The following is a 12911-nucleotide window of genomic DNA, read 5'->3' on the forward strand; positions in this document are numbered from 1 at the left end:
GACCTTTTGGAAGCAGAGATCCTGACACTCTGCTACAAGAGACGCACCTCACCAAGGAGAAGTTGGAGGTAGTCAGGAGGAAATGGAAGGGCAACGTCATAGGGGCCACGTACTCGGCATATGCAAGAGGGGTGATTACATGGGTGGCGCCGCATGTGCCATTGCAATTGCTCAGGTCAACGACAGACCCAGAAGGGAGAATGGTGGTGGTGGCGGGGCTCTTGGAGAACAGAGACGTGAACATTATAAATTTGTATGCCCCCAACCATGATACAGCGGCATATTTTAGATCCTTGTATAGTAAAATTAGCCCCCTGGTGGGTGGCGCAATGGTGTGGGGAGAGGACTTCAATTGCACCCTGAACCCCAGCATAGAAAGGTCAGATGACAAGTTAGAAAAGCCTGCGCCAGCATCTAGGGCACTAAGAACGCTGTTGATAGACCTTGGCCCAGAGTATGTGTGGAGGAGGCTGCACCCAACGGAAAGGCGATATTCGCAATACACGGTGCCACATGACCTGCATACAAAGCTGAACTATGTGTTTGCCGCCGCCGCTGCTGCGATAGTGGGAGAAATGGTGGGCGCGGAGTACAAAGCCCGGGTACTTTCTGATCATTCGCCTTTGGTCATAGAGTGGCGACATCAAACCCCCAGAGCGTGCATCCCGACGTGGAGACTCAGAGCTGAGGCCCTACAGGATGCGGGATTCCGAGAGGACTTGAAGGAGGCCATTGAGGAATATTTTGAGCTCAACACGGGTAGTGTACACTCTGTGGGAACAGTATGGGAAGCATTTAAGGTGGTGGTGCGCGGGGTGGCTATATCTAAATCCAAGGGGCTCGCTCCTAGGGGGTATTAAATGGGAACTGCAGGAAACGGAAAGAGAGTTAGAGGGCCTGATACAAAGTGTGGGGACTACCCGGGAGGACAGCGGTAAGATAAGAGACTTGCAGATGGCCTGTAGTGAACTCTGGGACAGATTATGCAAGCTTAATTATAAGAAATATTACAGAAAGGCAGCATGCGGGAGGGGATAAACCGGGCAGATTACTGGCCTGGCTATACAAAAATGAGACACCCCGCCAGGTGATCAGAGAGGTCAGGGACGCTGAAGGTCATATCTGTAACACCCAGGAAGGGGTAAACGAGGAGTTCCTCAAGTATTACAAACAATTATACGAGGATGCAGGGGAAGATAAGAGTCAAGAAATACTGGAAACAGTAGATGACATAGGGCTGCCCACCCTGGATGACTTTGAACGCGCAGATTTAGAGGCCCCCACCACCTTAGAGGAACTTGAGGCGGTGATCCAACACCTGCCCACAAGTAAAGCGCCTGGGTCGGATGGGCTACCTAGCGAGTTTTATAAAGCATACAAGCAGGAGCTACTCCAACCACTGCTGGCCATGTTTAATGAAGCTTAGGAGCAGGGGGAACTGCCAACGTCTCTCCGTGAGGCAGTGATCATCCCGCTCCTGAAACCGGGCAAGCCGGACGAGGAGTGCGGGTCTCATAGGCCCTTGTCTATGCTTAATCAGGATAGTAAAATACTCACGGCAGTGCTGGCCAACAGACTTAAGAGGGTGATTGGCAAGTTGATACACCCGGAACAAACGGGCTATGTCCCCGGTAGAAATATCACAGACAATCACAGGAGACTGCACCATATCATTGATCATGCCGAGGAGGAACTGGGCGAGTTGTCTATCGTGTTGCTGGACGCAGTTAAGGCATTTGATTCTGTGCGGTGGCCATGGCGGATGGCATCCCTGAAAGGTTACGGGATGGTACCAGGATACATCAGGTGAGTCCAGATGTTATACAGCTCCCCGATTGTGAGACTTAAAACAGGGGCCATAATTTCATACAAATGGCAACTCGGCAGGGAGACCAGACAGGGATGTCCCTGGTCGCCCATTCTGTATATTCTAGCATTGGAGCCACTGGCAATTTGCCTGAGGCGACAATACGGGGAGGTAGGGATTCGCACGACAGGAGGCACACACCTGATATCATTGTATGCAGATGATATGCTCCTCTACTTGCGCTACCCGGAGGAGAACCTGCAATATGTGCTGGAGGTGATGGATAGTTATGCCACCCTCTTGGGCATATCGGTGAACCCCGGGAAGTCTAGTCTGTTCCCCTTGGGAAGGTATAGGAATACCCCACTAGATAGGCTACCCGCCCTGCAGATACCTTGGCAGACCAAGACGTTCAGATATCTGGCCGTAAACATTTACCATAAAATAGAGATAGAGCACAAACATCACACAGAGAAGGCAATTGTGGGAATTAAAAATAGCATGGCGTTCTGGTCTAGATACCCTTGGCTATGATGGGAAGAGCAGCGCTGCTCAAGATGGTGGTATTGCCCAGACTCTTGCATTTTTTCGTGAATGTCCCATACCTGATCCCCAGAAGCTTTTTTGTGAGACTTCATGGCATGTGCAGGGGCTTCATATGGGACAACTCTAGGAATCGGGTTGCCCTGTGGAAACTACAGAATACATGCGATAAGGGGGGCATAAACCTGCCGAATTTTGAATTGTATTACCTGGCGGGACAGCTGTTGTATGTGGCAAGGTGGTTGTCTGCAGAGGACTCGGCAGAAGCCAGGCTTTTGCAAGGTGATGCAGCTCCATACTTCCTAAGAGAGACAGTGTGGCTGCATAAAACTAGAATAATGGGGATGGGGAGATTATTGGAGCTGGGCTGGGAAGTTTGGGGCAGAGCATGGGGAACTGTGGGCGTCCCAGATACACTTTCTCAGCAGGTCCCGCTGGAAGCGCTATGCGGGGAAGACTCCCAGATGTTCAAAGGGGTCCGTAGATACTGGGAAGCGGTGGGCCTAGCTGCCCTCGGAGATATATGGCAGGAGGGGGGAGGCACTGGAATTTCAGAGCTTACAGGAGGAGACGGGGGTGCATGGAGGCCAGTACATTGCTTATACCAGGCTTATGAGACGGGTGAGGGAGAGGTGGCCTTAAGACGGTGCTAGCAGAGGAACCTGATGCCACCCTGGGAATGATGTATGACGTCTCGGAGGGTGGGCATGAAATATCTAGGATATATGAGCTCTTGCGTGTGAAGGCGGGGAAGGAGCTGCTCCAACTGAAGCATGACTGGGAGGAGGAGGTAGGAGAACCCATGACAGTGGGATAGAGCTCAGAGGTACCATAAAAAGGTGTCCCGGAATGCGAGACTCCAACAGATCCAGTTGTACGTCACCCATAGAGCTTACTTGACCCCCAGAAGAATAGCCAGTTTTGGAGGCTCGGCCATACAGAAATGTCCCAGGTGCGGGGAGGAGGAGGCAGGGCTGCTGCACATGTTCTGGGCTTGCCCCGAGGCGCAGAGATTCTGGGAGGAAATTAAGTTGAGATTGGCCAGTGGGGGAGTGGTGCTTGACGTGAGGTCTGCTTGGGCCTGCATGCTGGGGAGTTTTCCCAGGCCACGTAATTCTAAGCACATCAGCAAGATGAAGGACCTGGCCTACATCTTGGCCAAGCGCAGAATAGCGATGTGCTGGAAAGCGGCCCATAGGCCCAAGATGGAGACATGGTGGGCAGACCTCTTGAAATGGGCGGAGGCAGAAACTGCGGTATGGTATGAGGCGGTCACTAGACGGGGCGAAGAAGAAGTGGGCCCCTTGATAGCTTGGATGTAATTGGTGACCTCGATGGCAAACCCTCACCAGGTCGCTCATGTAACGGAAGACTCGGACGAATTGACATGTACTGAGATACCTGAGAATGCTCATGTTGATGGCACGGATGTAACGACTCAAGTTTATTGGGAGGGAGGGGGAGGACGAAGGATGACACTGTATAATGTGATGTTTTGATATTGACTATGAACGTCCTAATTGGTTGTAATGTTTGGTGTGTTGTTTGTTTAAATAATAAAAACTGTTTTAAAAAAAAAACACAAAGTCAGAGGTAAGAAGAGTCTTTCAGGGAGGCAGGCCAGCCAATGTCAATTGATCAAATGTCTAGGTGAACTAAAGCACTTCTTGTAGGTAAGTAAAAGACCTGCACAATGTTTTAGAAGTCTTTGTAGAAATAAAGAATCAAAGAAGGGCCACACACTGGGAGGCTTGTGAAGGGCGAAGCTGCACGTAACTCTGCAAAAGCAACCAAGACAAGTCTCAATTTAGAAAAAGCAAGGCTACACAACAAGAGGTAAGTCCCCTTAGTGTTACAGTACCTTTGGTTAGAAGAAGTGGTTCCAGCTGTCTTCTGTTCCTGTACAGCTCTGCAGATCCTGTTGCTCCTGGGCCTCAGTCATGGGGACAAGAGGGAGGACGTCTAGGGACTCTTGCACTGCAAATGGGATGGTCAGCTGCAGCAATGGGCAAACTTCAATTCAGTGTTACATCACGGTTTCAGCTCCTCACGTAAATAGCAACACCGTGGTTCTCGGATCCCGCCTCAGACTTTCCTTGCATCTGGCGCCTCGCACTCTGTTGAGATGGCTCAGGCTTGGTCAGTCCTGCTTCCTGGGAGTCTGAAGGATATTCCTGGAGCTCGGGTCCAACCTAAAGACACTCACTCAATTCTGGTATTCCTCTCCCTGGCACTACGGTTCCTGCAGCAGCAATGGAAGTACAGCCAGCTCTGAGAGGATTTCCAGATGAGCTTGTCTTGGGGTCGATTGGTCCCACCAACCCAAGGGGAGAAGTCGGTCTTTGCAGGGCTTCGCTAGTCGTGACGAATTTGGAGCTTCAGCAAAGCAGTAGGGCTTCACTGGGCAAATCAATGGTCCAGGAATTGCAGCAGTAGTCTCTTCCAAGTTGTTCTTCGGATTCCTTCGTCCAGTGGTCGACTCTGCCTTCCAAGCCAAAAGCCTCACCTTTTATGCAGTTTTCTCCCATTCATTACAGCCTAGCTGTCAATCACACAGCAGAGTGGCTGTCCTCCAAGGTCCAAGGACAGCCTTCCAGCCAATCATCCTTGGGTGCATTCCTGTAACCAAGGAGACTAAGCACAGGGAGTTTCAGGCACCTCCCTCACTTCCTGCCCCTGCCAGACATGCTGGAGCCAGAGGCGGGCATCACTCATAAATTGCGTCAAAGACAAAATGAACAAAGGGACTAAACCTAGTTTGGCACACAGAATAAATCTCAAGAAGGACCTTTCCAACAAGAAATGGCGAAAAAAGAAAACCGGGGACATTTTTTACAAAATGGGCACCCATGGGTGTCTTACTGCAGCTACAATTGCAGCCCTCGGTAAAAACACACAATGGTAGTAAAAAAGTAAACCACTGCCACCAGCCATTAATTGTAGAAAGGGTAACATAAAAATGTTACATGAGAAACTAGACAAAGGGGATACTAAGTAACCCCTCCAGCACCCTACTGTAAGATAGTGTGTTTTGGGTCTAGAAAGTTACAAAACGTAAGTAAAGTCCATTTCATTTCACTGCTCTTGGAAACAGTAGTTTCACCAAGAGAAGGTATTTAAACCTTTGGGAAATCTAAGACTTCCCTGTGCCACTGCACTGAAGGTGCTGTGTTTCACAATGCAAAATGATGCCTATGGCGTTTTTCAGGCTCCAAAGTCAAAAGAAACACAGACTGCCTCATCATGAGTTTGGTGGTAACCCTTAAATGTGGCGGAAACGATATTACCGCCGCATTTAAGGGTCTGTCAAATTAGAGGCTTGGCAGATTTACCCCGTGCTCTGAGATGGGGAAATTCCACCACGATTTTGCCTATTTTCGGTGCTATTACCGCCAGCGATAATACTGCCGGCGGTAATGGCGCTGAACATTCCCCATTGGGCCCAATGGGGAATTCCCGAATGGGCTCAATGGGGAATGGGGACTTACCATTCCGCCAAACCCGTGATCCGGTGCTAATTGTGCCGGGGGGTTTGGCGGTAATGCTAATAGCCCCTGTGGTAATACCGCCGGGGTTACTGCCCAACTCGTGATGAGGCCCAGAGTCTAAATCACAGAAAAAGACATCAGAGAGTGGGGAAAAAGGTCTCACTCTCTCCAGGTTAAAAATGAAAAAGTCCTAAAGTCCAGCAAAAGAGCTTGGGGTCGCTAAGGTAGAAGGGAATTAGCACATTTGTGAGACTTCGCACCAACAAGGACTTACTGGTAGGACCTCTTTCACTTTGGCGACTGTAAAGTCCTGGCAGCATAATCATGTGTGCAATGCTTACCAAGCTAATAGTCTAAGGATGCCAGTGCTGGTGCAGTTGACTGTAAAGCAGTTCCCATGTAGTGCGGGTGAAGAAACTGCACAAAATAATCCAAAAACGAATCTTCCTTTCTTCAGGTAAATGACATTTGCAGTACATAGGATTCTGTATAAACCCATGTCCTTGTAGTTCATAGGATTCTGTTTAAACCCATCTCATTGTAACTTAAACATAGAAATGTGCATTTGCTTCTTTAGACTTCTTTGATGAACAGAAAAGAAATGTCCTAGTCTTTTGTTGCACTTCAAATGTTCAAAATTGTCTTAAAATGTTCCTTATCTTTCTCTTTGCAGGAGTCAACAAAAATAGCTCAAAACAGCTAGAATAGGAATCCGTGGCAAAGACTGGTAAGTATCCGTCTTTCCTGAATTATAAACGAGGCGCTTTGGGTTAATGAAACTGACACGATGCTGGGAGCAGCTTCACAGAGGGCAGGGAAGCAATCGAGCTAGAGCACGGTGCCTGCAATCGCAGAACAGCTTCGCTGCAATTTGGAAATAATGTATCTGGAGCTGCTTACTACCGAAAGTCCCGAAACTGACCAGCTCGGAGCTGCTCAAGGGAAGCTGTGCATAAATTAAACTAGCCATTAATCAATGAAACCCGAAGGACTGAGGCACACACGCCGCAGCACGAGGCTCTTCAATTAAATGGACAGAACAATATATCGTAGTCTTGAAAGGCACACTGGGATCCTCTTGCTGTAACGCTGTAAACTCCGCACACATGGCTCTGGCATAGATAGACAGAAATTAAGGAGCCATGGTAGCTTCATAAACTGATGAGGCATGCTGAAAATCCTCTTGTTTTTCCCCCCACAGGTGCGAGCTTCCTTAAACAGATTTCTGCAGGCATCGACATGATGGACAGCTTCAGGAACAAGGTAAGCATAATGGCAAAGTGACTTGCAAAACACGCTAAGCACAGCCCCCCTCCGTCTTTAAAGTCTGGACTTTTTCAACACTGCACAGTTACTAATGCCTAACAAGTCTTGAGCCCCACATGCTGCCATTTTAAGATGTTTTTCATGGACCATTGTTTTCCACGTGTTTGAAGGGTTGTGAGAAAATGAGTTCCTGGCAGCTCCTCTCTCACAGGCAACATGGAATGTGTGTTCAACCGAGTAGATTGCGCTCAGGCTTAAAAGTGTTTCATGTCACCCTCCTGGGAGGTTAGTAGCTCCCATGATGTGTGTAATGGTCACATGGTGGTTACCATGTGACTAAGTCAATAAAAGCGAAAAGCCCTTCCGGCTCGTCAGTCTAACAAAGAACTGACTCCTGTGTCGTGGTTGATGAGCACCTTGCTGGTGCAGCGCAGTATGCCAAGGGCCTACCACGTGGTCTGCCATCAGGGCGGCGCACCTGCTGTGCAACGCCGTCCCCACTGAATGCTTCTGCAGTGTGACCACGGTAACTGCGAAGACCCCGGCCTGGGTGCCCCCAGGCTGATGTGTGTTGGGTGCCCCCAACCAAGGTACATGGCTCTGGTGCCCTCTGCGGTCCACCACCAACAGAATGTCTGGTCCGGTGCTCCGGACACCATAGGGTGCCCCCTACGGTCCGCACATCTGCATGGTTGCAGATCCAATGTCGGCCGGGTGATCCAGGCCCCCAACAACAAGGTAGTTCTGAAAATTCCAGGTTGATCGTCTTGTGCAGCAGCCCCTTCTGCTGTACTCTGTAAAGAGCTTTGGCTGAGTCCCAGAAGTCTACGCTGGTTGATTTGTGGATGTTAAATCCATCCATTACTGTGTTCTCCACTCTTATCAATGGATGGTTGGTAGAATGCTTGCTCCAAAATCCAAACTGTTCCTTTAGAAGTTGGTTTCAGCCACAGGCAGAATCTGCAGCGGGCACTTCTTTTGAAGGAGTTACAATAAGCCAGAGAGCAGGCTAATGCCCTAGTAGTTCAAAGGGCGCTTTAAATGCTTTTTTCAGATTTTGGAAACAAGAGGACTTTGGCTTCCTTCCATCATTTAGGGATGTGATGATGTCACATTCATGCATTGAAGATTCCTGCAACGCATTCAATAGCGGCAGGTTGAAGCAGCTTGATTGCCATGTTCGTGATTCTTGGTACTTTGCTGTTGTGATACCTTTTCTGCAAGTCTCGTCAACTCAGTCATTGTACATTCCTCAATGTTCATTTCTTGTGTCTTGAGTGGGTTCTCTGTTGGATGTTTGGTGACTTTTTGCTTCAGTTATTGTGTTAATTAGCTGGCTTGGCTAGACATACATAGAAACTCTAGGGTATCCACAAGCACCTCTGCCTTAATGTTGCTGCATGCAAAGTAGGTCCAGCTTTGTGCAGAAAAGTTTGGCTACTTCCCCACCCAGTAAAATGACAAGCCACTCTCCACACAGTTGTCTGATTCCTTCCACTGACGGCTACATCCTCCTTCAATAACCAGATCTAATTTGTTAATCCAGAACACCTCTTTATGGTCCAAAATACGTTGAATGCTTGAATGTAGTATTGTAGTGTCCATCACCTCCATAATCTGAAAATTTGTCTGCACAATTTGGTGATGAAATTCAGTAACATTTCTCACCTCTGAAGATTTAGGATTCTTAGTCTTAATGCTGGGCTGATGTTCATTCCACCTCAACTTACCTTTCATGCTGGAATGTCCAACATAATATAAGCCACATTGTAAATGTATAGAATACATTTTAGCAGTTTTGCAAGTCAAGATCACAGATCAGTTGAATCTTTTCTCCTGTTCATGGGTGGAAAACCATGGTGCCTTTGGTTAAATGTTTTGCAAGTGGGGCATTTAACATCAGAACTGGGCGGACAGGCACATTTCCATACTTAGAGTGTACCCTGTTGCATGTCATGGAAATCAGAATATCAGGCGTGTCAGCAGAGCAGCATCTCAATAACTCTAGTACCTTATAACACCCCAGGGCCGATCCAAGATGACAGGCTTAGCCCCACCATGCTCTACTAGGTGATGGTGTTTACTGGAGTCCAGGGCAGATTCAAGGGGACCAGGTACACTGCCCAAAGTCACAAGGACGCAAAAGAAAAGAAATTCACAAGGGCCTCCTGGGCGGCACAAGGACAGTCATCGGGAGAAGCTGAGTTGAAGGTTTCAATTTGGTGTATGCAATGACAAGTCAATAATCCAACAGGTTGCGTGATAGGATCACCAACGCATTCTGAGAGGCAGGTTAACGGACAACACAGAAGCTCCAAACAGGCTGAAGGAAGTACAGGAACGGTAGACTAAAATATTTGTCAAAGCTGACAATGAGAAAAGGTAGGTCAGCCAGTATAAAAGATGTGGTGCCCATGGGCAGGCAGTAGTAATAGTTTGTCATAACAAGGGGTTAGAGCAAGGCAGAGTTCAGCAAGATGCGGGATTCGGTGCAAAAGTAAGCCGCATATAACAGCTCATCATAGAAAGGGGTCTAAGCATGGCTGAATAAAGGATACCTTTTCTGGTGTCTCCCTGCGTCGCCCTTTTCTGGCCTCTCCGTGCGTCGCCCTTTTCTGGTCTCTCCCCGCGTCGCCCTTTTCTGGTCTCTCCCCGCGTCCCCCTTTTCTGGCATTTCCCAGCATCCCCCCTTTCTGGTATTTCCCACCATTCCCCCCCATTTCTGGTGTGTACCCCACCCTTTTTTCTAGGGTCCCCTGGCCATTTTTTAGGCTTTCCCTCCCCCTCCCCTCCCCTTTTTCGGCACCCGCCGTTTTCTGCAGTTTCCCCCACCCCCTATTTCGGCAAATTCCCTCCCTCCACCGGTTTCTCTTTTTTTGGCATTTCCCTAATCTGGGCACTTGACCACTTCCTAGACCACAACCCATATTTCACATGTATCCCTTACCTGCATCTTTCCTATAGCTATATATTGAAATATCAGTCTGTTGTTTCTTTGTGGCTTGGAAGGCTCCCCCAACCGGAAATGTCCTCGACAGTGCTGTTCAAGACGGGGAAAGCTGAACTCTCATCTTTTCATCAAGCCCCCCTCTGCTAGGCCTCAGAGGGGGACTGATCCCGTGAGAGGTGAATACCCCTCCTGATTCCTACCAAGCTTACTTGGTAGTCTTTACATTCCAACTGGTTGCTTATATACCGCTACACCACAGAGGGGTCCTCACCCATCTTTGGCTCACCTCTGTTGTGGCATATCATAATTCCATCAACTTCATGCTTATGTTCCAAAAGAAAAGATCCATTCCACTCGTTGACTGATGCACCCCATCACCTTCATAATATTGTGGTGACTTTAAATTGATCAGCCAATGGCGGATCTACGTGAACGCCATGCCCTTGCAAAACGTTGCCATTGCTACATTCAACTTCCTTTGATACTTATCGATTGCGTGATGTTAATCACCCCTCTCCATATTTGTCTTGGTATAATCTCTGACCACATAATTTCTGAGTCTCCCATGCGGGCACCCCAAATTTGCAAGGCTCCCATAATTATTCTAAGCAGCTGTCATGATGCCTACCCCCGGGCATCTGGACCAAGCCCATCCGCTCCGGAAGCAGGCATCCAGACATTTTGTAAAACCTCAGAAGCCCCGGCTAGGGGCTATCTGGGTTCAGTCTTGGCGCCTTAGGCGCCAGGCTCATAGTAGGAATCAGTCCTGGCGCCTAAGGCGCCAGGCTCATAGTCATCACTTACCTCAGGCAGACCATGCTGCACATGCATCCAGGCCAACGTGAGACCTGGAAGGGACTATTTTTCTGCAAGAACTATTTTTTTACTCGGTTGTGGTTCTAGGGACCTCTTACCTGGGACTACTTTTGAGGCTATTTAAACCACGCCCGATCTACAACACACGCTTTGCGTTATTCTGCAGCGTAACGCTCACCGTGCCTGCGAACCTGCATCCAGTGTTCTGCCACGCCCGCCTCGCATCCGGAGCTCCTAGAAGAAAGGGGAAAGTAGGAGAACAGGTTAGGTTACGGACATTAATCTGATTCCTTACCTGATTCAGGATCTTGCACCATTCCGAGCCTGAAGGGACATACTTCGACACGCTTTGCTTTGCAGCTGCAGCGCCGCTCCATTCTCACCAGTCCACAGCATCTTCGACTCGGCGCTGCCTCCATAATTTTCTTCGCCGATCCTCAACACCTGGGGGAAAAAAGACAAAGGAATAGCGAGGTGAGCCTAGAGAGACTACAAAGACAATCATTTTACCACAAGGTTTACCTGATTTACCACCGGAGGCATTATCCTTCAATATGCCGCATCTTCTTATGCCGTATCTATGAAAGGACAAAACAACAAGTTAAACTCACGCAACTTTACCGGATAGTGTTGGGTAATACAGACTCTTACCTGAACGCCACCAGCAACCTCCAGACAGTATTTGTTGCCGCAAAATCACCAAGGGGTACAAGAGTGAGCATTGGGCATATTGAACTCTTTAAACTTGGTAAACTCCGGAGTCAATAATCTTCCAGAACTCCAATACCCCAAACCAGTGAAGTAATTGGTATCTACGCGCCCCTGCAAGCCACGCAGGATGGAGACCTCCTCCATTAAAAACATAAGGTGAGGACACTAAAAGGGAATATCGGAGGTGGCCAGCGGGGAGAGCGGGAGCAGTGGGGAGGGGTCTGCACTCAAATCCACGGGACTAAATCCCTTTTTCCATCTACAGGAGAATATTCCTACGTGTCAAGCACACGAAACTAGGCGAGTCCGTCCAGACAGCCATCTTTGCCCTACGCTTCACGTTGGTGGAGGCCGCTGCTGTCCGGGTTCGATCGATGCCCCTGTGGGAACCAGGTGAGCGTAACAGCAACCTTCCTCTCCCAAGATTTGTAAGATTTTGCCACCCAGGTGTACAAGCAAGATGTTTGGGGGTACCTCTGCAATAGCCTTTGAACATGCTCTTCCAGCTGTGCCCATTTCATACATGGAATTCCTCACCATTCGACCTTGAAGTGTCTTGAGGCTATTTGCTCCCTTTGCCTTGTCCAACTTGCCTTGGCCCTAGTGAAAAACAAGTAGCCCACTACCTACACTGTTCTTCTGCTCCTTCTTGATGTTGTGTATTGGGGAAAGTGAGGGGAGTATAGACAATGTCCTGTCACATTTTTTCCAACCTCACGTACCTCTTAAAACAGTTTGATTTCCAACCCCTTATTCTCTTAATAGCTTCCGGAGGCATGCCTTCCCCTGCTGCCGACGTAGCGGCTCCATTCCTAAAAGAGTGGGTGCCGAAAAGCCCTTTGGTTGCCCCTATGTGTTTCAATGCCAAGTCCATCACACCCTTACATTGAAACCTGCTCAGTGCTGAGCCATCTGTGTGTATTAATATCGGAGCCCCACCACTGCTGTGGCGTCTCTGTGTTAAATATGCTGTGAGGCAGCACAACGGGCAGCAAGGGCTGTCCTTAATACATTGTAGCACTAATGACCTCCCTTTTCGCATCTGGTCAGTTTTTGACCTAGGCAGGTGCAGATGTGCTGTTCTGCCCAAGACTGTTACATCATCAATCCTGAGGAAGCCCATCTTTCCCCTTCTTTATTGCATACTAGTTTGCTGATCCTGAGGGCCAAAATGCCAAGGGAAATGCTTCTCCAAATATGGAGGCTTCAAAGCTGTCTCTGGATATTCCTTTCCCAGTCCTTTGCGCATATCGTGCAGTTTTACAATGTCTATGGGGCACCTTGTGTCTGCTTTACTGGCCCAACCCTTCATTGCCATCCTAACATAATG

Source organism: Ambystoma mexicanum, chromosome 6q (assembly GCF_040938575.1).
Source record: "Ambystoma mexicanum isolate Mex_15411 chromosome 6q, UKY_AmexF1_1, whole genome shotgun sequence".
Classification (NCBI taxonomy): domain Eukaryota; kingdom Metazoa; phylum Chordata; class Amphibia; order Caudata; family Ambystomatidae; genus Ambystoma; species Ambystoma mexicanum.